General features: G+C 36.5%; 1 pseudogene; it reads left to right on the forward strand.

Moving 5' to 3' along the window:
• LOC149990773 (neuronal acetylcholine receptor subunit alpha-9-like) overlaps nt 1-13,760 on the forward strand; it is a 75,449-nt pseudogene extending 61,689 nt beyond the window's left edge.
• The last annotated feature ends 13,704 nt before the right edge of the window (nt 13,761-27,464 follow it).

Below are 27,464 nucleotides of genomic sequence, written 5' to 3' on the forward strand. Positions count from 1 at the left end.
GAGGCACAAAAAAACTTTTTGGGTGATCAAAATGTTTATCTTTATTAGGGTGAAAGGGTGAAAAAAAGTTTATCTTTATTAAGGCAAAGGATCCACAGATATATATATTTCACATAACCTATCAAATTGTTTTCTTTAAATATGAGCAGTTTCTTGTACTTCAGTTACACTTAAATACAGTTGAAAATAAAAAATGCTGGAAAAAACACATGGGTGTACTTTTCATCTCTGTTTCATGGTCATAGAATTATATATAATCCCTTCTAACTAATATAACAAATGTAACAAAATTGGATATTATATTTTTGCACATCCAAGACTATTCTTAAACTACTAAAGTCACAGACTGTGGGCAATCATTATAATAAGTAACAATTTGAATTTTTATTGTTTTCATATTGATTAAGATCATGTTGCAAAAGGATCATATAAATGCTACTTGGGAACTTGGACAATATATGCTTAATACAATAAATACTCTGTTAGGGAGAAATGTAAATTCACATGATTCTTGCTCTAAGAAAGCTGGAAATTGACATCAAAAGGATTATATAATTGATATAAACACTTTTACAATAATTTTATGGTTAGATGAGAAAACATTCTTCAATTATAACATGAGCCTCACTGACAATAAAATACTACACCTAGTCAACAATATATAAGATAATAAAGATAACCTTATATACATGACATTTATCAGATTTCCTCACGGCACTGAGTTTAGAAAGATTGAAACAAAACTATGGTTATTTGTACCTAACAAATTCAGAATGTATGACTCCCAAAAGTTGTTCCATTTCAGTTGTGAATTCTATTGCTCATTTTATTAGAAGATGCCTTAATATATGTTTCAAAGTAACCTTGGTGTGTGTGGAAGTGTATAAGTGTATAGATGAAAAAAAATTGGTCATTAATTTTTTTTGCTGGGTGATGAATTTGGGGGTTTTCTTTAAGTCATTTTCTCCACTTTGGATATATCTGAAAATTTTTTCAAAGAAAGAAAGAAAAGAGAAAAATATTCTGTTTAAGTGCTTGAGATATAGATTGATTTGCCTATATAGATATATACTTAGATATATAGATATATGGATATATCTCATGCACTTAAAATGAAGTAGTTAGTAGCTAAAATAAATTTTATAATATGATGTGAGTAAACCACAATTAGGTCCATAAAATCAGAACAACTTAAGCCTGCAAGAGAAGTTAAAGACAAGGACATAACTAAGAAACATGTACCTAAATTGTACTTCATTTGTTTGTTTGTTTGTTTGTTTGTTTACTTAATCCAATTTTACAGCACTGGGAGAGCAGCTAGAAACACAAGAAACAAAATGGTCTTGTTTAAAGTATCAACCTGAAGTCAAAGGAAAAAATTTAAAGACTAACATGATAGTTTCAGAATTTACCCATGAAAGTAAATAATTCAAGTTTGCAGACAATGCAATATACAAATGATGTATTGTGGGGAATTGTAGCCCAATCTGTGAACCAGGTTTTTCACCCACCCTGCCCCGGGAAGCCTGTAAGTCTCAACAGAAAACTGGAAGGTGGGGCAGACAGGACCAAAGGCCAATCAGAGGGTTTCCATGGAAATTGGATTTAAAGAATACTTAGTATGCTTTGGAGCTTGCTTTTCTTATCTTATCTCTTAGTTAACTATAAACAATCTCTAGCAAAAAATGTATGAAACCTAATGCTAGTGTGGTGTCAAGATGTTTGATAGACCCTCACACAGACTGGTCACTGTGCCCTCTATATTGGTACTTGTAATTTGTTACTGTCAACTGTAATCTAGGCACCTAGAAGCCATTGATGATTTATGAATTTTGATCTTGTATTTCCCATGCATACCTTCTCAATATAAAGCATGAGGAACAGAGGTCTTGCACTTTCTCCACTAGAGGGAACAGCTGCCTCATTTTCCCCCCAGACAAAATACAGTGTCCTGGATAAATTTGTTCCACCATGATCGTGAAACCTCTGCTGGACAGAGTATCTCCAACCAAGCTGAGACATTGGAAGCAGCTCAGCCTCAATGTATCACAGAATTCTACAATTTAAACCTAAATAATTTTTTAACCAATGTAACCCCAATAAATTTAATAAAAAGTAGAGAATGATGGGAATTTAGGGATTGCAGAAAATAGTATCAGATGCCATTTTAGATGAGATAAAGAAAAGACTTCTCTGAGTTGAGGAAGAAAGTTAACATAATACAGTCTGTTGAGGGTTGTTCCATAAAAGCTAGTAAAGGTTAGTTTAATACTGAATTCTGTCCATTGTCTTTCACACTTCAAGTAGAAATACAAGAAGAGAGAAGTATGCAAAGTAGGGAGTAAACATAGGAAAATGAAAATTACAAATTAAAAACTCCTGAAATAATGTGCTGGAATTGAAATTGAACTATTTCACTGATGTGGCGATTCCATACAGTGTATGATGCAAAAGGGCTTCAAAGTTCTTTACTGAACACTAACTTATCCCACTGGGCTTTCTTCTGCAGTGACATCCAATCACAGCACAGTAGAATACACACATTGGCTACACTAGTCTCTTTCCCTGCCTTTGGGTTAAAAATAGGAACAAAACTAATTTCGTATATCTAGATTTTAGAGATTGTTATCAAGGTTGTCTACTGCTAATACTATGTCTCTTCTTTGTTTAGTCTTCTCATGAAGAGCAGAAGAATTTTGTACTTTCTGGCACTGGAAAGCAGTGAAAATGTAAATATTTATCAAGAGTAAACACTTAAGTATTAAAAATCTGTATTTTTCTTATTGGTTCCAACATTTTTAGGGAGACTATTATTTATCTTCTATAATCAGTTTAAAAAGTCAATATTTATGTGTATACATCAAATAACATTAAAACCACATGCAATGTATTGTGTTAATGCCATACACAGAGAAGAAACCAAATAGAAATATTCGATATCTGAATTTTTTATAACATCAGCATTGCTTTGCTATTACATCGTGTGTACTGTTTATTACATAGCTCAGAGAAAAGAATCATTAATTTCTTCCTAAAACTGTATAATTTAAATCAAATGATGTTTACATAAGAAGAGAACAGTAGTTGAGTGGATGTGGGCAGATGAAATTTTCAATCTATGCCTCTCTCAAACTACTGAGGAAAAAAATCCCTTGCTATAGTGACCATTTTCTCTTATTTCATCAAAGAGTTGCAGAGGAGGGGCATCAGCTGCAGTGCGCGGGCGGCGACCTCTCAGGGAGGACAGTGGAAGTGCGGCGAGGGTGAGGTCTGTTAGAGAACTGCGGGAGAAGGGGAAGTGACTGGAAGCTGCCAGGTCTTTGATTACTAAAGAAGACAGTCTTCTCCTTCCTAAGAACCGAAGATGTGATAACCACATACTGACCCAGAGCCGCTGTCACAGGACTCCTGCTCTCTCAGCAGCACCTCCACAGAAGATCTCAAGACAAGGTGGGCAGAGTGACTCTCAATCAACTAACCAGAGAAAAAGACCCACCAAAGAGTAGCTGAAATACACCCAGACAGATTAAAGAAATAATATCAAGGACAACACAGACGGAGATCCAAGATGGCGGAGGAGTAAGTGGAAGCTACACTAACCTCCTCCCAGGACCAGCCAGTGCTGACTCAGCCCCAGTGCAGCAGACAGACCATTCCCCTCCAAGTGGCATCAGACTAAGGGGAAATAAAAGCCCTGCCCACAGGAATTAAGCTGTCACACCCACGGTTCTTAAGCCTGATGGCTAATGACAGATTGAGTAGATTAACAACTAAAGAAGACAGACAAAGGCAGTAGATCCCTGGAAGTTTCCAATAGGCTGCCTAGGGCCAGTCCGGTACATGATCTGATGCTACCGGAGGCAGATCCAGGAAGTGCAGATCAGTCTAAGAAGCACCAACAAACAATAGGAATCACAAAAATGGAGAGACAGAGAAACAACCCCCCATCAAAAGGAAAGGTAGAATCCCCAGAGAGAGTGCTAAATGAAATAGAGGGGAGCAAAATATCGGTTACGGAATTCAAAACATGGATTAGGGAGAAGCTGAATGAGCTAAACGGAAACTACTAAGAACTCCAGGGAAACTACAAGGAACTCTAGAAAAACTATAAGGAACTTACAGAGAATTACACGAGCATGAAAAAGGACATAGAAGCTATCAATAAGAGCCAGGAGGAAATGAAGAATATGATCTCTGAATTGAAGAACACAGTAGAAGGAATTAAAAACAGGCTAGAGGAAGAAGAAGATCGGATCAAGGAGCTGGAGGACAACGTACACAAAAACTCCCAGACAGTGCAACAAAATGAAAAAAGACTGAACAAGATTGAACACGTTCTAAGACAGCTGCAGGACAACATGAAACGTAATAATATCCGTATCATAGGAATTCCAGAAGGAGAAGAAGAGCAAGGGATAGAAAACTCTTTGAAAAACTAATGACAGAAAACTTCCCTCACATGAGGAGAGAAAGAGTCACGCAAGTCCAGGAACCACAGAGGGTCCCAATGAAGATGAACCCCAGCAGGCCCACTTCAAGACACGTCATAATTAAAATGGCAACACACCAAGATAAAGAGAGAATCCTAAAAGCAGCAAGAGAGAAACAACTAATAACATACAAGGGAGCTCAAATAAGGCTATCATCAGATTTCTCAGAAGAAACACTACAAGCCAGAAAGGAATGGCAAAAAATATGCCAAGCAATGAAAAACAAAGGTCTACAACCTAGAATACTCTACCCAGCAAAGCTCTCATTCAAAATGGAGGGTCAAATAAGGAGCTTCCAAGACAAAAGAAGGCTAAAAGAATATATCTCCACCAAATCAGCAATGCAAGAGATGCTAAAGGGTCTGCTTTAAGAAGATAAAGAAACATAGAGAGGCAGAGAAGAACACGAGCACAAAGGGGAAAAATGACAATGAATAAGTACTTATCGGTAATAACTTTAAATGTAAATGGATTAAATGCTCCAATCAAAAGACCTAGGGTAGCAGAATGGACTAGAAAGCATGACCAACATATATGCTGTCTACAAGAGACCCACCTTAGAATAAAAGATCTACACACACTGAAAGTAAAGGGATGGAAAAAAGTATTTCAAGCAAATGGACATGAAAAAAAAGCTAGGGTAGCAATACTTCTATCAGAAAAAACAGATTTCACAGAAAAGGCCATAAAAAGAGACAAAGAAGGGCATTTCATAATACTTAAGGGAAAAATCTATCAATAAGATATAACCCTTATAAATATATATGCACCCGACTTAGGAGCACGCAAATATGTAAGTAAAATTTTGAAAGACTCCAAGGAATATATAGACAGCAACACACTCATAGTAGGGGACTTTAACACCCCATTGTAAACAATGGACAGATCTTCGAAGCAAAGAAACACCAAAGATATTGAGGGACTGAACAACACTCTAGATCAAATGGATTTAGTCAATATATATAGAAATTTTCACCCCAAAGAAGCAAAATATACATTCTTCTCAAGTGCACATGGAACATTTTCAAAGTTAGACCACATGGTAGGACACAAAACAAGCCTTAACAAATTCAAGAAAATTAAAATTATATCAAGCATCTTCTCAGATCACAATGGCTTAAAATTGGAAATCAACCTCAAGGAAAAAATTCATAAACACTCAAACTCATGGAGAATGAATAACATGCTATTAAATAATGAATGGGTTAACAATGACATCAAGGAAGAAATCAAAAAGTTTCTGGAAACTAATGATAATGACCACACAACACCCAAAACCTATGGGATACAGCGAAAGCAGTCCTGAGAGGAAAGTTCATAGCAATACAGGCCTACCTAAAAAAGCTAGAAGAATCTCTAATAAAAATATTTAACCATACAGCTACAAGAACTACAGGAAGAAAAACAAGCAAAGCCCAGATCAATATGAAGGAAGGAAATCATCATGATCAGAGCACAATTAAATGACATAGAGACTAAACTAACAATTCAAAAGATCAACAAAAGTAGGAGCTGGTTCTTTGAAAAGATAAACAAAATTGACAAGCCTTTAACCAGGCTAATGAAGAAAAAAAGAGAAAGGACCCAAATAAATAAATTCAGAAATGAAAGAGGAGAAATCACAACTGATGCAACAGAAATACAAAGGATTATAAGAAATTATTACGAACAACTGTATGGCAAGAAATTTGACAACCTAGAGAAAACGGACAAATTCCTGGAAACCTATAGTCTTCCCAGACTGAATCAAGAAGAAGCAGAAAGTCTGAATAGACCAATAAAAGCTAGTGAAATTGAAGCAGTAATCAAAAAACTCCCAGTACAGAAATGTCCTGGACCGGATGGCTTCACAAGTGAATTCTACAAAACATTAAGGAAAGAACTAACTCCTATCCTCCTCAGACTATTCCAAAAGATACAAGAAGAGGGGAGACTTCCAAACTCGTTCTATGAAGCCAGTCTAACCCTAATTCCAAAACCAGGTCAAGACAAAAAAAAAGAAAGAAAACTACAGGCCAATTTCACTGATGAACATAAATGCTAAAATCCTCAACAAAATATTGGCAAACCGGATCCAGCAATACATTAGAAAGATCATACACCACGATCAAGTGGGATTCGTCCCGGGGATGCAAGGATGGTTTAATATTCGCAAATCAATAAATGTGATACACCACATAAACAAAATGAAAAACAAAAACCACATGATCATATCAATATATGCAGAAAAAGCATTTGATAAAGTACAACACTCATTTATGACAAAAACTCTCAGCAAAATGGGAATAGAGGGAGCATACCTCAACATAATAAAGGCCATATACGAGAAGCCTGAAGTCAACATCATACTCAATGGGCAAAAACTGAGAGCATTCCCCCTGAGATCAGGAACAAGACAAGGATGTCCGCTCTCTCCGCTCCTATTCAACATAGTCTTAAAAGTTCTAGCCACAGCAATCAGACAAGAAAGAGAAATAAAATGCATCCAAATTGAAAAAGAGGAATTAAAACTGCCATTATTTGCAGATGACATAATAGTGTACATAGAACACCGTATAGACTCAAAAAAAAAAAATAAAAAACCTACTCAACCTAATAAGTGAATTCAGCAAAATAGCAGGATACAAAGTCAATAGTAAGAAATCAAAGGCATTTTTATACACCAGCAATTAAAACTCAGAGATAGAAACTGATAGAAAAGTCCAATTTACCATAGAAACAAGAAAAATAAAATACCTAGGAATAAACTTAACCAAGGAGGTAAAAGACCTGTACTCAGAAAACTACATAACACTGAAGAAAGAAATTAAGGAAGATACAAATAAATGGAAGCATATACCAGCCTCATGGATGGGAAGAATCAACATCATTAAAATGTCCATACTACCCAAAGCAATTTATAGATTCAATGCAATCCCTATTAAAATACCAGCAACGTATTTCACAGACCTAGAACAAATACTTCAAAAATTTATATGGAACCAAAAAAGAGACCAAATAGTCACAGCACTTTTGAGGAAGAACACAGTAGGAGGAATCACAATACCTGATATCAAATTATACTGCAAGTCCACGGTAATCAAAACAGTCTGGTACTGGCATAAAAACAGACATGTAGATCAATGGAACAGAATAGAGAGCCCAAAAATAAAGCCAAGTTCATATGGTCAACTAATATTTGACAAAGGGGGAAAAAACATCAAATGGAGTGAAAAGAGCCTCTTCAACAATTGGTGTTGGGAGAACTGGACAGGGTCATGCAAAAAAATGAAACTAGACCACCAACTTACACTATACACCAGAAAAAACTGAAAATGAGTCAAAGACTTAAATGTAAGCCGTGATACCATAAAAGTTCTAGAGGAAAAAATAGGCAGGAAAATTTCAGATATCCCAGGTAGCAACATTTTCACTGATATATCTCCTAAGGCAAGGGAAATGAAGGAAAAACTAAACAAATGGGACTACATCAAACTAAAAAGTTTCTTCTCAGCTAAAGAAAACATCAGCAAGATGAAAAGGAAACCAACCATATGGGAAAATATATTTGCCAATGACATCTCAGACAAGTGATTGATCTCCAAAATATATAAAGAACTCATATGACTCAACACCAAGAAGACAGACAACCCAATTTAAAAATGGGCTAAGGACCTGAATAAACACTTCTCCAAAGAGGACATACAGAGGGCCCATAGACATATGAAAGTATGCTCAACATCACTAGCCATCAGAGAGATGCAAATAAAAACCACAATGAGATACCACCTCACACCAGTCAGAATGGTCATCATCAACAAAGCAACAAACAACTTGTCCTGGAGAGGATGCAGAGAAAGGGGAACCCTGGTGCATTGCTGGTGGGAATGCAGACTGGTACAGCCACTATGGAAAACAGTTTGGAATTTCCTCAGAAAACTAAAAATTGAACTGCCTTTTGAACCAGCAATTCCATTGCTAGGATTATATCCAAAGAATCCTGAAACACCAATTCAAAAAAACCTATGCACTCCAATGTTCATAGCAGCACTATTTACAATAACCAAGTGCTGGAAACAATCTAAATGCCCATCTGTAGATGAGTGGATCAAAAAACTGTGGTACATTTACACAATGGAGTACTATGTAGAAGATAGAAAGAAGGAACTTCTACCATTTGCAACAGCATGGATGGAAGTAGAGAGAATTATGCTTAGCGAAATAAGCCAGGCAACGAAAGAAAAATACCTTATGCTGTCACCTATTACAGGAAACTAATGAACAACACAAACAAATGAGCAAAATTGAACCAGAGCTATGTAAACAAGAAGTAGACTAACAGTAACAAGGGGGTAGGTGGGAGGGAGGGAAGGGCAATAAGTAAGGGAAGGGTCAAGTCAAAGAACATGTATAAATGACCCACGGACATGGGCAACTGAGTGGGGCTGAATGTGGGGGAAGGGAGGGACAGGGTGCAGGGAAGCAAGAGGGGAAAAATGTGAGACAACTGTAATGGAAAAACAAACAAAAAATTTTTTTAGTGGGGGAAAAATGAAAATATGAGGAATAGAAATGCCAGTTCAGTGAATATTAAGACAAAGATTTTCCTTCACATTGTATATTCTTCTCCATATCTGATCCCTCCAGAATTTGGCATTCTAAACAAGTAATGACATAAGTTTCTTTGCATAAAACTAATAAGACCAGTTGTTAATAGAGGTTCCTTTTTTTTTTCTTTTTCTTTTTTTTTGACCAAGTCTTTGACTGGAATGTGAAGCCTAAAGGAGACATGCTTGGGCTCAGGTTGTTACCAAAGAGCCCTGAGGAATTGGGAATGATTTTCCAAGGTAATAAAAGCCCGCGAGATAAAAGGCCTGGTACCATGGTTGGTTGTGCAGTCTGTAGCAATCTTTCCAGGGAAGGAACGAAGGTTGTTTTCCTGAAAGATGGCTAGAAGGGACCTTAAGGCACAACGAAAAACCAGAAAGACTTGGAAAGCACGGGTGTGTACAGGCAAGGATGAATGCCAGGTATGTGGCCCAGCTTCTGTGCCCTGAAGAGCAGACTGAGGGTCACCTTAAATGTTCCTTGGGTAAGTTCCAGCAAAGCAGAACTAAAGATCATAAGTGATCATTTGCTGCTCTTGTTGTGTTTATGCAAATGTACAGGATAAATTAATAGTGGACTTAATGTAGTCCCTTTAATGACAAGGAGGGTAATCTTAGGTAGAAAAATCATTATTCAAGAAAAATCACAATGATCATTGGTAGACTATAAAGTAGTGCAGCTGACCATCTTAAAAGTTTATTTTCATTTAAAATATGGTTTCACTTGAAAATTAAACCATGTCTGTGATATCATCAAAGATATTCAAGTTGCAGGCAAGTAGAATGTCAAGTGCCTTGCAACTTGATGTCTTTCCAATAAGACAGTCTTACAGATTTAGAGACTTGTTTGTGGGTTATGTTACATAAATTAACATGTGTTTTCTGTTTTCAAAGTGCATAAGCTTATGACCGCATTACCTGAGTGATTATCTGTACGTATAAGCCTCACTTAATCCTCTCTGCAGCGCTGCCTCCTGAGACTCAATGGTTTGGCTGAACTGAATGGCTGGGTTGGTGAAGAATGGGGTGGTCTGTGGGCTTCACTTTAAAACTGGTTTCTCTTTCCTATCCTATTGGCTTGGACAGAAAGGACCCAGAGGTCTGAGAGGGGGAAACCTAAACTATTTCCCTCAGCCCAAACTAAGTATAATGGGCACAAGTGTTTTGGACAGGTGAGATGTGCCTAGCACACCTTCCTCCAAAGAAGCCCTTTTTTTCTTTTTTTTCCCCTAATGTAGAACATTGAAAAATTAAACCCTGCCCTTTGTCATCTAGTAGTTATGAATTGAATGATGTCTTTTAACCCTTTTTGCCAAATCTGTTTCCCCCGGAACACAAGAAGGATACCAGCCTGTTAAACCAAGCACGCCGTTGTCCGGAGACTGCCAACTGACCTGGAATCTGCACGATCCTTCCCCATGTGGGAAGGCCACCCTCCCCTCCACACCTCCACTATTAATAGGGATTTCTGGACCCAAGGGTAGGTAGGACGACGACCATGTCCAGCTTGAAGCAGCTAGAGGAGCTTGAGACCTTCGCCCATTGTCCTTTACAAGATTGCAAAGATTCTTAATATCTGAGAGGGAAGGATAGTTATTTTTTATTGTTAAAACAATTAATTAATCACATATTTACTAAAAAAAGAGAGAGAAGAAGAAGAAGGATATATGAAAGGGTGAAGCAGGATAGCTTGTATGTACGAACCATGGGTATGGACTTGGAACAGAGATTGCTGGGGGATGGAGATGCTGGGTGGAGGGGAGTAAAGGGGAGAAAGTTGTAACTATTGTAACAATATAATCAATAAAATACATTTCTAAAAAGTTGCATAGTAGAGATTGTGATGGTGCACCCATATTCCCCTTCAGTAATGATGAACTTATCTTGGTTTTAACCCTTAGCTCAACTCTCTTTGGAGATTGTTTGCCTCAAGTGAAATAAATTGCCTTACCTAAGGTTCCCTTACTTGAGGCAGACTACATCAAATTACTGATCAGTGTGAAAGTATAAGGGCCCGGCACCGTTACCTCTGTTTGTGATAACTCTAAAGTGTGTTCTCAGCTCTAGAGCTCCCAGGGAGGGCCAGCTGAAACTTTATTTGGGATTCTATCACAGCTCGACTTGTCCCTTCTGTCTAATCCTCCTTTGTCCCTGTTTTATCTTTAGGTGCTGATTCTAACAGCACCAACAAATAAACCTCCTGTACAGTAAATCTGGACTCAAAGTCGGCTTCCCAGAGATCTCAATTTATGATATTGTATGAGAAGCATATTATATTTAATGTTAGATTGTTCAAGTGTTTTACATATCAGGCCTAAAGCTTTCTATAGATAACCAGTCTATTCCACAAAACAGACAATATTTCTTAGGGATTTTGATTACCATACATATACTTTAATTCAGGATTTATTTACTAAAATATCAATCATAATGCTGGTTAGAGCCACGGTATAATGTATGGCTATGGAAAATTTGAAAATATTTACTAGATATAAAAAATCCCCATTCATACTTCTTATGGTCTGCATGTTTGTGTTCCCCCAAAATGTTTATGTGAAAATCCCAATGCATAATGTAATGCTATTAGGAGGTGGGGTCTTTGGGAAGTGTTAGGTCATGTGAGTAGAGTCTTCATGAATGGTGTTAGTGCTCTATCAAAAGAGAACACATAGAACTCCTTAGCTCATTAACACCACATAAACACACAGTCAGAAGTTGGCTGTCTAAAACCAGGAAGAAGACCATCACACAACTATGCTGGCACCCTGATCTTGGAATTCTATCCTCCAGAAGTGTGAGAAATAAATCTGTTATTTTTAAGTTACCCAGTCTATAGTATTTTGTTATATTAGCCTGAACAGACTAAGACAATTTTATATAGAAAATCATTTCTATAGAGATGCATTTTAAATATGTCAAGATGACCACGATTCTCCAATGTTCTTTTTTTTATTGACTTGTGAAATATAGGAAGTTTCTTTTACAAGTAGTTCTAAATAAATTGTGGCATATTTTTCAAGAAAAAATATACATTCAACCCCTAGTCTTTAGTATTAAGACTGGTGGTTGAAATATTCATGTATAAAAAAATCATTATGCAATTGTATCTGATTAAAATTTTATTGCGTAGTTCCAGACTCATGAAACTATAACGTTTTCTTCCTCTAGGTTAAAATTCATAGAGGAAATCACCTGTTTTACAATGTAGTGTATTTTCAACATCTATGTTCTGTTAATTAACCAATTGTGTCTTTTGAAGTGTGTTTAAACTTTCTTTCATGTGGTAAGGTTAAAAAAACTGGAAAAAAAAAAAAAACCTGGAAGAGTAGCTTATTTTTAGAACAAATTTTCCAGTCCAGTCGGCTTCTGTGCTACATTGCCTGAATTTCAAAACCTGTTTCACTTAAAATTACAACTATAGAATTAGTCATTCTCAAACTTATTTTTCTCAATAATATTTATTCTCCCAAGTCCTAGAAAAATTGAAGCAATCTTACTAACACGGTAAAAAGATAATCTAAATATCTGCATAATGAATAGAGAGGAAACACAGGCGCGCACGCGCATGCGCAGGGGTGGGCAAAAGTTGTAATACAAATAAATAACACAATAATTAATAAATAATAATGGAAGAATAAACTTTTTCATGTACCTACTTTTGCCCACTCCTTAAACTGTGTAAGGAATTCAACTATAGTAAGTTAATCAAAGCAGCCTCTTCTTTTCTTCCCCCTTTCCTTGCTACAGTTCCAAATGATAGACTTCTCTCCGCTATTGTTCCCATCGTGTAGCACTAGAATCCACTAGAGTCAGAGAGGAAAGTTTGAGATAAATGCACTTTAGTGGTGTGATGGAGTCAACACAAACTGGTTTAAAAATGTTGACTGTCTAGAGACCCCTCCAACTTCATTAAGGATGTGGAATGGGAGGGCCATGGTGTGCCTGCTGTGAAGAATGTGGTCTCCTGTGGCTGCTGCTCTAAGTCTTACCTCGATGGGACATTCACTCTTTTTCTGAAGAAGAGCTCCTCTTCTTTGTTGTCAATCTCTTCATCTCTTGCTTCCTCATATCTTTTCTGGCTCCTTTGAGTTTTTGATCTCCTTGCAGCCTCTGGGGAAAAGGTCTCCTTGGGAGTGACTTCCCTGTTGGCCATGATTGTATTTATGGCCTTGATCACAGCCTCCACTGCCTTGACCATTATGATGATGAATATCCACTTCTGTGGAGCTGAGGCCTAGCCAGTACCACACTGGGCCAGGGTGCTTATACTGAAATACATGTCCAGATCTTGTTCATCTACGATGTAGGTGAAAGCTGCCTTAGCCCCTGCAACGACAGGGAAAGGGACCTCCTCATGAAGGTTTATGACAAGCTTCCAGAGCCTAATCTGAAAATAGCCAGTAACAAAGGTCTTCTCAGAAAGAAGGAGATGAACAAACTCTTAAAGAATGACTTGGGGTAACAGGAAGAGGACCAGTAGGATGCTGACAGTTACCGTGCATGGTACAAAGTGCTGACAAGGAATGTCAAATACATTGCCAAGTGCCTCAAAGACCAAACGATCACCAATTCCAAGGGGAGTGAATGGAAGAAAGTTGTGAAAGTCATAGACTTATTCTTCATGCGAGTATTTTTCCTTATGGTGTTTGTGATGACTGTTTTGATCATAGGAAGAGCAGATTAGTAGGCATTTGGTATGTGGGGATAAAGTGTTCTTTGTGTGTCTATTCCCAAATACACAAGTTTAGTGAGGTCACATTGATAGCTTAAAAATGACATGGTAGGAATATATAGACCTTAGAAACTGACAAACTTTGTAAATCAAAACATTTATCCCCCGGAGAACCAGTTGTTAAACATTTACCAGCTCACCACTTCAATTCCTTTGTAACGAGTAGTATGTTAGAGAACCAAGTCTCTGAAATGTGTACAACAACCTTATTGATCCAGTGTGAGCCAGCTCCAGCACACCATTGTATATAACTGCATTAACCCCACTTATATAAAACTTGTAAAATTATCTGCATGGCTCCTTTATTATGATCAAAGTTTGCATTTTTAGCATGATAAATTTTAAAGCATCCAAAGAATAGCTTTGCTTTTGTAGTAAGAAAGCAGTGTACCAACCTCTTCAGATATGAATTCCATTTTCTTCTTGATTAAAAACTTATGAAGTTATCAGGAGTGTGAATGGTTGCCTAGCTATTTCATTTAGATTCATATTCATTCTCTCTCTCTTTCTTCTTTTAATTCTTGATAATTATTTTATTAGTTTGATATTCACTACCTTCTGTATTTTATCTGGAGACATTTTAAGATAAAAAGTATTTAATTATTAAGTATTTAAAAATAGAAAAGACAGAGCATATTATAATATAACAAATAGTAATTACCACAAGCTACATTTAACAAAGATTAACATTTTGCCTTATTTGTCGAAGCTCCTTTCCTCCCTCTAATTTTATTAAAGAAATGAAACATAAGCCTCACCACAACCCCATATATCACTGCCATATGCTTCTTCAGAGTTAATCACTATCTGAAATTGGCATGTGATATCACCACACATTATCAATGTGAGAAATAATCCATAATATATTTTGTATACTTAAAGTACTCACATAAATTGTATTAATACTGTGCATAAGTTTAATTCCTTTCTATGATTTTTTTTTATTTTGTGATTTATAAATTATTTTCTCTTTATTGTACTTAAAAATTACAATTCAAAAATAGACAAAAGTTGAAAAAAATGCACCACCATATATCTTCCATTCAGATCCAACAAAAATCAACATTGCTATATTTTATTGTGTACTCTTTCTCCCTACATAAATATTTTGGCATAGATCTGCTAAGAATAAAAACATTCCTCAATATAACCACAATATCATGATCACACCTAAGAAAATAAGTAATAGGTCCATTATATTATCTAATGTATTCTCTCTATTTTCCCAATTATCATAAAATAGAACCCATCTTTGGTTTTGTTCAACCAGGTTCCAGGCAAGATGCATGCATAGCATTGGGTTATTGGTATGATTTCTTTTCATTAAAAATAAAAAACCATCCTGGCTGGTGTGGCTCAGTGGATTGAGCACCAGCCTGCAAACCAAAAGGTCGCTGGTTCAGTTCCTGGTCAGGGCACATGCCTGGGTTTCAGGCCAGGTCCTCACTTGGGGGCATGCAAGAGGCAACCACACATTGATGTTTGGCTTCCTCTCTTTCTCTATCCCTTCCCTTCTCTCTACAAATAAATAAATAAAATCTTTAAAAAAAAACAAAACTGTTTATCTTAAATTAAATTCGTTATTTTAAAGTTGTCCAGATAAGTTGCTTTGTAGAATGCTCCATTTGCTTGCTTGACTGTTCTCTTATAGCATTAAAAAATGTGCACTTTAATATTTTTAAACTGCAAATTTCCTTCCCGTAACTGCTTCAAATATAATAATATATTGTACTGTCATTAGCATTACTTCTAAGAAAGCCTGCAATTTTCCTTATTGTTCTTTGATCCAAAAATATTGTCTATTATTTATAGACAAAATTAAATTTTAATTTTTTACATTATATTTTTAATTTCCAGATCTTATACATAATGATAAATAAATGTTTATACATTCTCTCTTTATGATACTTCCTGATGTTTTCCTGATATGGATCTTCATAAGTGATCAAATCTGAGATATTCTATAAGCAGTCTGAGGGACTATACACTGTTTATTGTTATATTGTAGTTTTTAATATATATCTATAAAATGTACTCTATTAATTATTTTGTTTTCATTTCCTATAGTCTTACCTATTTGTGCTTATTCATTCTATATTGAGAGTGGTATATGGATGTTTACCAGTATTAATGTTTCACATATTTCTCCATGTACTGTCTGTAGTTTCTCCTTTAAATAGGCTGTTACTAAGTTTATATTACATATAGATATTAATTTCCATAGTGTCTTTACTATGAATGTGACTTTTTGCATTATAAAATATACTTGTTGCTTTAGTTTAATTCATTTTTTCTGAATTGATCCTTCTTTGCATTTCTTCCTTTGTAAAATTAATTTCTGCATTAGATTTTGAATTTACAAGTTTAAAGAAAAGTTTTACAGACAGATGTCAAAATATTTATATATAATTTAGGTAGAATTATGGGCTACTTTTTTATGGTTATTTGGGGATGGCGATTTTTCATCAGCTGAAATATTTTTATTCATATTACCTGTTTTATGTACCTAGTCACTTGGTGTAGAGATACTCTCTCTCTATCTCCCTTCCTCTCTTTCTACCTCCCTCCTTTTCTCCGTGTGTTTGTGTATGCACGCATGTGTGTGTGCATTTGTCTTTTCCAATTACTACTCATGTAATGGATAGGGTTTATATTTTAAAGCACACTCTATTCTGTTGCTTTACTGATATGTTTATTTAATAGACGATGTTAATAGTGGGAGTGGGAGTAGCAAAGAAAAAAGTTGCCAAGGAGATCAAAGATGGCAGAGGAGTACGTGGAAGCTACACTAACCTCCTTCCAGGACGAGTCTGGATTTACAACTTAATTTTGGAGGAATAATCTGGAATAACCAACCGAATACTAGCTGGAGAGAAGTCTTATAACCACGGAGAGACAGAAAAGGCCGCTACATCACAACTTGACCAGTAGGGAGTGCGGAGACGCAGAAGGACTGACTAGGCTCCCACAGGTGGCAGCTGAAGGGACTGAGAAACAGCTCAGCAGCTGGGGGTTCCTCCTGAGAAGGGCAGGGTCTAAACCCCCAGCTAGGCTTCACAGCCTACAGCGACAGAGTGGAAATTAAAATAGTATCCAGCTGTGAAAAGCGAAAAGCCACAGGGTTTCTTGCTAGCCAGAGAGAAACAAAGGAAGAAAAAGAGCTCTTAAGCGGATCATGTACAAAAATATTTTGGCCCCCATTTACCCTGGGCTCAAGCAGAAGGAAGGCAGAGAGGTGTGGAGACACTTGGGGAGAGTTTGGCATGGTGGTTTTGAGGTGAGAACTGGGGAAGCAGCCGACCGGGTTCCAGTGCTGCCTCATCCCCAGTACTGCAGGCAGATCATTCCTCTCCAAGGGGCGTCAGCTTGAGGGGAAGTAAAAGCCCTGCCTACGGGACTTAAGCTGCCACACCCATGGTCCTTAAGCCTGATGGCTAATCACAGGTTGAATAGATTAACAACTAAAGAAGTCAGACAAAGGCAGTAGATCCCTGGAAGTCTCCAACAGGCTGCCTAGGCCCAGACTGGTACATGATCTGATGCCACCAGGGGCAGATCCAGGAAGTGCAGATCATTCTAAGAAGCACCAACAAACAATAGGAGTCACAAAAATGGGGAGAAAAAGAAACAACCCCCCCATTGAAAGAAAAGCTAGAATCCCCAGAAAGAGTGCAAAATAAAATAGAGGGGAGCAAAATATCAGATACAGAATTCAAAACATGGATTATGGAGAAGCTGAATGAGCTCAGCAGAAACTACTAAGAACTCCAGGGAAACTACAAGGAACTTACTGACAATTACACCGGCATGAAAAACGACATAGAAGCTATAGATAAGAGCCAGGAGAAAATGAAGAATACAACCTCTGAATTGAAGAAGACAGTAGAAGGAATTAAAGGCATGCTAGAAGAAGCAGAAGATCGGATCAGCGACCTGGAAGACAATGTAGACAAAAACTCACTGACAGTTCAACAAAATGAAAAAAACTAAACATGACTGAAGAGGCTCTAAGACAGCTGCAGAACAACATGATACGTAATAATATCTTTATCATAGGAATTCCAGAAGGAGAAGACAAAGAACAAGGGATAGAAAATCCCTTTGAAAAACTAATGACAGAAAACTTCCCTAACATGAGGAGAGAAAGAGTCACGCAAGTCCAGGAAGCACAAAGAGTCCCTATGAAGAGGAACAGGCCCATTTCAAGACACATCATAATGGAAATGGCAACATTCAAAGACAAAGAGAGAATCCTAAAAGCTGCAAGAGAGAAACAACTAATAACATACAAGAGAGCTCCAATAAGGCTATTATCAGATATCTCAGCAGAAACACTACAAGCCAGAAGAGAATGGCAAAAAATATGCCAAGCAATGAAAAACAAAAGCCTACAACCAAGAATACTCTACCCACCAAGGCTCTCATTCAAAATGGAGGGTGAAATGAGGAGTTTCCAAGACAAAAGAAGGCGAAAAGAATACATCTCCACCAAACCAACATTAAAAGAGATGCTAAAGGATCAGCTTTAGGAAAATAAAGAAACAGAGAGAGACAGAGAGGAACACAAGTACAAAGGGGGAAAATGACAATGAATAAGTACTTATTGATAATAACTTTAAATATAAATGATTAAATGCTCCAATCAAAAGACCTAGGGTAGCTGAATGAACTAGAAAGCATGACCCACATACATGCTGTCTACAAGAGACCCACCATAGAACAAAAGATCTACACAGACTAAAGTGAAGGGATGGAAAAAAGTATTTCAAGCAAATGGGCATGAAAAAAAAGCTGGGGTAGCAATACTTATATCAGACAAAACAGATTTCACAGCAAAGGTCATAAAAAAAGATAAAGAAGGACATTTCATAATACTTAAGGGAAAAATCCGTCAAGAAGATCGTATCGTATCGTATCGGCAGCCGTCCGTCTCGTGAGACGATGGCGTAGCTTCTTAAGAGTCTATCTGCACCGCCGAGAATGGTTGTGCAGTCCGACTCGGGAGTGACACGGTATCTGTCTCCTCCCGTGTTGAATCGACATCTTGCGATGACGCTGGAGTGTCCTCTCCAGTGAAGCTGAAGCTACAGAGCCTGGGCAGGGTGATATGGAGGGTCTGCTGTTGCCCATGCAGCAGACCCCCCCTCTCTTCACAGCTGAAGGGTCCAAGGGAAAGACGGAGTCAATACAGCTTGGCTTCAGGTGCGCCGCAGGAGTTGCCGGTGTTGACTACAATGTTAAACTGCCTTAGGGACTCCGGCTCTGGATTTTCTGTCGGGGTTTACTCCCTTAGCCTTTCCCCTGAAGAGGTATGCCGCAAGGCAGCGGAGGTTTTTTGGAGTCAGAGTTTTCCTTCTCTGATGTGCCGTGACTGGAAGATCGAACCAGTGACACTTAGCTCGCAGGCCGACGCTCAATCCACTGAGCCAAACCAGCCAGGGGCATCAAGAAGATATAACCCTTATAAATATATATATGCACCCAACTTAAGAACACCCAAATATGTAAGGAGAAGTTTGAAAGACTCCAGGAAAGATATAGACAGCAACACACTCATAGTAGGGGGCTTTAAAACCCCATTGTCAACAATGGACAGATCTTCGAATGAAAGAAATACCAACGATATTGAGGCATTGAACAACACTCTAGATCAAATGGATTTAGTTGGTATATATAGTATTTTCACCCCAAAGAAGCAAAATATACATTCTTCTCAAGTGCACATAGAACATTTTCAAAGATAGGCCACATGGTAGGACACAAAACAAAGCTCAACAGATTCAAGAAAATTGAAATTATATCAAGCATCTTCTCAGATCACAATGGCTTAAAATCGGAAATCAACTTCAAGGAAAAAACTCAAAAACATTCAAACTCATGGAGAATGAATAACATGCTATTAAATAATGAATGGGTTAACAATGACATCAAGGAAGAAATAAAAAAGTTTCTGGAAACTAATGATAATGACCACACAACACCCAAAACCTATGGGATACAGCGAAAGTAGTCCTTAGAGGAAAGTTCATAGGAATACAGGCCTACCTAAAAAAGCTAGAAGAATCTCTAATAAAGAATTTAACGCTACAGCTACAAAAACTAGAGGAAGAACAAAAAGCAGAGCCCAGATCAAGTAGAAGGAAGGAAATCATCACGATCACAGCACAATTAAATGACATAGAGACTAAATTAACAATTCAAAAGATCAACAAAAGTAGGAGCTGATTCTTTGAAAAGATAAACAAAATTGACAAGCCTTTAACCAGGCTCATCAAGAAAAAAAGAGAGAGGACCCAAATAAATAAAATCAGAAACGAAAGAGGAGAAATCACAACTGATGCAACAGAAATACAAAGGATTGTAAGAAATTATTACGAACAACTGTATGGCAAAAAATTTGACAACCTAGAGGATATAGGCAAATTCCTGGAAACATATAGTCTTCCTAAAGTGAATCAAGAAGAAGCAGAAAGCCTGAATAGATGAATAACAACTCGTGAAACTGAAGCAGTAATCACAAACGTTCCGGCACACAAAAGCCCTGGACCAGATGGCTTCACAGGTGAATTCTACAAAACATTTAGGAAAGAACTAACTGCTATCCTCCTCAGACTATTCCAAAAGATTCAGAAGAGGGAAGACTCCCAAACTCATTCTATGAAGCCAGTATAACCCTAATTCCAAAACTAGGTCAAGACACAACAAAGAAAGAAAACTACAGGTCAATATCGCTGATGAACATAGATGCTAAAATCCTCAACAAAATATTGGCAAACCGGATCCAGCAACACATTAGAAAGATCATACACCATGATAAAGTGGGATTCCTCCCAGGGATGCAAGGATGGTTTAATATTCGCAAATCAATAAATGTAATACACTACATAAACAAAATGAAAGACTAAAACCCCACGATCATATCAATAGATGCAGAAAAAGCATTTGATAAAGTACAACACCCATTTGTGATGAAAACTCTCAGCAAAATGGGAATAGAGGGAGCATACCTCAACATAATAAAGGCCATACACAAGAAATCTAAAACCAACATCGTACTCAATGGGCAGAAACTGAGAGCATTCCCCCTGAAGTCAGGAACAAGACACAGATGTCAACTCTCCCTACTCCTATGCAACATAGTCTTGGAAGTTCTAGCCACAGTAATCAGACAAGAAAGAGAAATAAAAGGCATCCATATTGAAAAAGAGGAATTAAAACTGTCATTATTTGCAGATGACATGATAGTGTACATAGAAAACCCTACAAATTCCAAAAAAAAACTTCTCAAACTAATAAATTAATTCGGCAAAATAGCAGGGTACAACGTCAATATTCAGAAATCGAAGGCATTTCTGTACACCAACAATAAAATGTCAGAGATAGAAACTGAAAGAAAAATCCCATTTACCATAGCAACAAGAAAAATTAAGTACCTAGGAATAAACCTAACAAAGGAGGTAAAAGACCAGTAGTCAGAAAACTACATAACACTGAAAAAGAAATTAAGGACGATACAAATAAATGGAAGCATATACCATGCTCATGGATGGGAAGAATCAACATCATTGAAATGTCCATACTACCCAAAGCAATTTATAGATTCAATGCAATCCCTATTAAAATACCAGCAACATATTTCACAGACCTAGAACAAATACTTCAAAAATTCATATGGAAACAAAAAAGAGCCCAAATAGCCACAGCAATTTTGAGGAAGAAGAACACAGTAGGAGGAATCACAATACCTGATATCAAACTATACTACAAGGCCACGGTAATCAAAACAATCTGGTACTGGCATAACAGACATATAGATCAATGGAACAGAATAGAGAGCCCAGAAATAAACCCAGTTCTATATGGTCAACTAATATTTGACAAAGGGGGAAGGAACACAAAATGGAGTGAAAAGAGCCTCTTCAACAAATGGTGTTGGGAGAACTGGACAGGGACATACAAAAAATGAAACTAGACCACCAACTTACACCATACAGCAGAATAAACTCAAAATGGATCAAAGACTTAAATGTAAGCCGTGATACCATAAAAGTCCTAGAGGAAAAAGTAGGCAGGAAAATTTCAGATATCACATTTTCACTGATATATCTGCTAAGGCAAGGGAAATAAAGGAAAGAAGAAACAAATGGGACTATATCAAACTAAAAATTTCTGCTCAGCTAAAGAAAACATCAGCATGATGGAAAGGAAACCAAACATACAGGAAAATATATTTGCCAATGATATCTCAGACAAGGAATTGATCTCCAAAATATATAAAGAACTCATACGACTCAACTCCAAGACGACAGACAACCCTATTAAAAAATAAGCATAATACTTGAACAAACACTTCTCCAAAGAGGAAATACAGAGGGTCCATAGACATATAAAAGAATGCTCAACATCACTAGCCATCAGAGAGATGCAAATAAAAACCACAATGAATGGCCATCATCAACAAAGTAACAAACAACTTGTGCTAGAGAGGATGAGAAGAAATAGGAACCCTGGTGCATTGCTGGTGGGAATGCAGACTGGTACAGCCACTATGGAAAACAGTTTGGGATTTCCTGAAAAAAATAAAATGGAACTGCCTTTTGAATCAGCAATTCCATTGCTAGGATTATATCCGAAAAATTCCGAAACACCAATTCAAAAACCTATGCACCCGTGTGTTCATAGCAGCACTATTTACAACAGTCAAGTGCTGGAAACAACCATCGCAAGATGTCGATTCAACACGGGAGGAGACAGATACCGTGTCACTCCCGAGTCGGACTGCACAGCCATTCCCGGCGGTGCAGATAGACTCTTAAGAAGCTACACCATCGTCTCTCGAGACGGACGGCTGCCGACGACGACATATTTCATCATTAAAAACCCTTCATATTACTTCATTTTACTTTATTCTATTGTTCTTTTCTAAAAATAGAGCTAAATAGAATTTGAGATATAATTGACATAACATATATTAGTTTTAGATATACAAAATAATTATTCACTATTTGTATATATTGCCAAATTATCACATAGCTAGTTAACATATATCACCATACATAGTTACAAAAATTTTTTATCTTGTAATGAAAAATGTTAAGCCTTATTCTCTTAGCAACTTTCAAATATACATTGCAATATTATTAGCTGTATATTACATCACCACGACATATATTTTATAGCTGAAAGTTGGTACTTTTTGACCTCCATTACTCATTTTACCAACTTGCCCTCACAGACATACACACATCCAGTGATCACTACTGTGTTCTCTGTATTCTTAACTTGTTTTTAAGTTTTGTCTTAGATTTTACATGTGAGAGAAGCCATACAATATTTGTCTTTCTTTTATGACTTATTTCACTTAGCATAATACCCTCAAGTTCCTTCCTATCGTTTGCTTTTATGGCTGAATAATATTCCATTATAGACATAAGCACACACACACACACACACATGAAGATCACTCCAGATGAAGTTCAGCCATTGCTAATATAATGAGAATGGTTTGCAAGACATCAATGTAACCTGGCAGCCAAGGAGAGTGGACTGGAATGCACAAGCGTGAATAATGACAACTTCACTGTACTAGTCAGTGGGGGTGGTAAATGCCATTGAGTGAGCATGAGTACTGTGTGGCCATCACATTCAAAGTGACTGAGTGGGTAGAGCAAGGAATCTGCATCAAAATTTGCATTAAGCTTGAACATTCCTCCATGGAGACTGTTCAGATGAATCAGAAGACTGCAGCTATGAGCACCTGGTGATTGGCAGCTTTATCACAACCTGCTCACTCATGCATCGTGTCTCATGCAGAGGTTTCTGGCAAAACAACAAACCACTCAGGTGAGCCAGTCCCCCTACAGCTCCAATTTCCCACCCTGCGACTTCTGGCTTTTCCCAAAACTGAAATCACCTTTGAAAGGGAAAAGATTTCAGACCATCAGTGAAATTCAGGAAAATATGACAAGGCATCTGATGCAATTGGGAGAACTGTGTGAGGTCCTAAAGTGCCTCCTTTGAAGTTGAGTGAGATAGTATTGTCCTATGTACAATGTTTCTTGCATCTTTTTCAATAAATTTTTCTATTTTTCATATTATGTGGCTGTATACCTCCTGGACAGACCATATATAAAATATATAAAGTATTTTTATTCATTCATCCATAATGGACACCTAGGTTGCGTCTATATCTTGGATATTGTAAATAGTGCTGCAATGAACATTGAGGTGCACATATCTTTTTGAGTTGATATTTTAATTTTCTTTGGATAATCCCCTAGAAATGGGAATGTCAGATTATATCATATCTCTATTTTAAATTTTAGGAGGGACCTCCATGTTTTCTATCGTGGCTGAACCAATTTACATTTTCTGCAACAATGTACAAGGGTTCTTTTTTCTCCACAGCCACACCAACACTTATATCTTATCTTTTTGATGATAGCCATTGTATCAGGTTTGAAGTAGTGTCTCATTATAGTTTTGATTTGCATTTTCATGATGTTGAGCCACTTTCTTGTACCTGTTGGCCATGTGTATGCCTTCTTTGGAAAAAAAAATTGTATTCAAATCCTCTGCCCATTTTAAAATCAGATTATTTTTATTATGTTTTGCTCTCAAATTATATGAATTTCTTTGTCTATTTGCAATATTAACCTCTAATCCAATATATAATTTTTAAATATTTTCTCCCATTCCATAGGTTTCCTTTTCATTTGTTGAAGACTTTCTTTGCTGTGCAGAAGCTTTTTAGTTTAGTATTGTCCACTCTTTTATTTTTGTTTGTATTACCTTTGCCTTTAGTATCAAATCCAAAAAATTATCAACAGGAATAATGTCAAGTATCTTACCACCTATGATTGCTTCAATGAGTTTTATGGTTTTAGGTCTTACAATCAATTATTTCATCCCCTTTCAGTTAATTTTTGTACATGGGTTAAGATGGTGGTCCAGTTTCATTCATTCTTTGCATGTGGCTGTCCAGTTTTTTCAAGTTCACTTATTGAAGTGAAATTCCTTTCTCCAATATGTATTCTTCACTGCTTTGTCATGAATAAATTGATCATATGTGCATGGATTTATTTTGGGGCTCCCTATTTTATTCTATTGATCTATGTGTCTGATTTTATGCCAATACCATACTGTTTTTATTACTGTAGTTTTGTAATGTAATTTGATAACAGGGAGCATAATGCCTCCAGCTTTGGTCTTTTTTTTTTTATTTTTTTTTTTATCAAGCTTGCTTCGGCTATTTTGTTCTTTTATGGCTCCATACAATTTTTTTAATTATTTGTTCTATTTCTGTGGGGAAAAAATGTCATTGGACTTCTGGTAGGAATTGCACTGAATCTGTAAATTCCTGTGGGTTTTATGGACATTTGAACAATACTAATTTTTCCAATCCATGACCATGGGATAATTTTTCTTTTATTTGTATTTTCAATTTCTTTCATCAATGTGTTACACTTTTTAACATATAGGACTTTCACCCCCTTGGTTAAATTTGTTCTTAGGTATTTGTATTTTTTGATGCATTCATAAATGGAATTGTTTCTTAATTTTCTTCTCTGTTATTCTTTATTATTGTATAGAAACATAACAATATTTTGTATCCTGCAACTTTACTAAATTTTTAACTTAGTTCTAACAGGTTTTTGGTGGCGTCTTTAGGATTTTCTCTACATAGTACCATGTCCTCTGCAAATAGTGACAGTTTTATTTCTTCCTCTCTAATTTTTATGTCTTTTTTGGTTTAAAAAATAGTTTCTAGCATGTGTTAGTTAATTAGTTAAAAATATTTTCTAGCATGCATTAGTTTATCCAAGTTTTAATATTTAGTGTATTTATTAGCTTATTCCTTAATATTATTATCTTTCATGCCCTGGCTGGTTTAGCTCAGTGGATTGAGCGTCGGCCTGCGAGCTAAGTGTCGCTGGTTCGATCTTCCAGTCAGGGCACATCAGAGAAGGAAAACTCTGACTCCAAAAAACCTCCGCTGCCTTGCGGCATACCTCTTCAGGGGAAAGGCTAAGGGAGTAAACCCCGACAGAAAATCCGGAGCCGGAGTCCCTAAGGCGGTTTGACGTTGTAGTCAACACCGGCAACTCCTGCGGCGCACCTGAAGCCAAGCTGTATTGACTCCGTCTTTCCCTTGGATCCTTCAGCTGCGAAGAGAGGGGGGGTCTGCTGCATGGGCAACAGCAGACCCTCCATATTACCCTGCCCAGGCTCTGTAGCTTCAGCCTCATCGCAAGATGTCGATTCAACACGGGAGGAGACAGATACTACCATGTCACTCCCAAGTCGGACTGCACAGCCATTTTCGGCGGTGCAGATAGACTCTTAAGAAGCTACACCATCGTCTCTCGAGACGGACGGCTGCCGACGACGATTATCTTTCATTATGTTTTTTCCATTACTCCTGTTATTTTAAAGTAAGTTTCTTTCAAAAATTGTTGTTTCTTTTAACTTTTACTATTGCCAAATTTTTACTCCTTTCAAGCTTTAATTTACACATTTTATGACTATATGATTAGATGTGTAAAAGTACATAATGGTATAATTTCTTATTGAATTGCTTTATCACTTTGTGCTATGCATACAGGTGTGTCAACGTATAATCTGTTATAAAAAAGTTACATAATCTTTGTTACGTAACTACTTGACTAGCACCGCTTATTCCAGCCTTCTATCCTTCATATTCATCTGAATGTATCATTATTGTAAATATTTTTCTCAACAACCTGAATTTTTAAAAATCCACATATGAGAACTTCTTTTAGCTGACTTTCTGATTGAATTGTTTTATTGTAATTTCTGATATACTGTGGATTTTATATATATTATCTCATTTAGTGATTTGTATTAACTACTCATTTTCTTTACTTTGCTATTTTTATCCTATTAGTAATTTGGAAAGTTATATATTCCTCTTTCATTGTTTTGGTGGACACTATAAATACTCAAAATATATTATTTACTTGACAAACTATAAAATTAATCATTTAGTTCTCAAATGCTCTGATTAACAAAAAGATCTTAGAATACTTATATTCATATTCTTCTCCTCCTTAATGTTTTTAGGTCTACTGTTTAAAAATATTCCTTACATAATCAACTTTATTATCATTATCATTACTAAAATCAGTCCTTATTCATATTTATATATTTGTCATTTTCTCTACCCACCATTATTTCTTATGATTGATTCCCTCTGGACTTAAATTTATTCTCTCTAAAACACATCTTCTTGGACAATTCTCTCAGCAAGATCTTTAGTGGTAAAATTCCTTAGTTCTGTTTGGAGATGTTTTTATGTTATTTTCATTCTTTATGGAAATTTTACTTAGACATAAAATTCTAAGTTATGTTATTTTCTTCTGTACTTTTAAAATACTATTCCATCTCCTTGGTATTTGTGTTTTTTGTTTTTTCTAGATATCTCATGAGGGTAAGAGTACTGTACAATTTAAATTAATTTCTCTTTTCTCTTTAGGTGCACTTTATATTTTCCTCTTGCCCAATGAATTTCTATATGTGACTATATATAGAGTTATTTTTATTTATCCAATTTGAGTCATTTTTCTTCTTCAACCTGAGAATTCTATATTTTATTTGTTATGAAAATTATCAAGAATTTTCCATTTGAATATGCCT

Source organism: Furipterus horrens, unplaced genomic scaffold, assembly GCF_987537825.1.
Source record: "Furipterus horrens unplaced genomic scaffold, mFurHor1.1.pri manual_scaffold_17, whole genome shotgun sequence".
Taxonomy (NCBI): Eukaryota; Metazoa; Chordata; class Mammalia; order Chiroptera; family Furipteridae; genus Furipterus; species Furipterus horrens.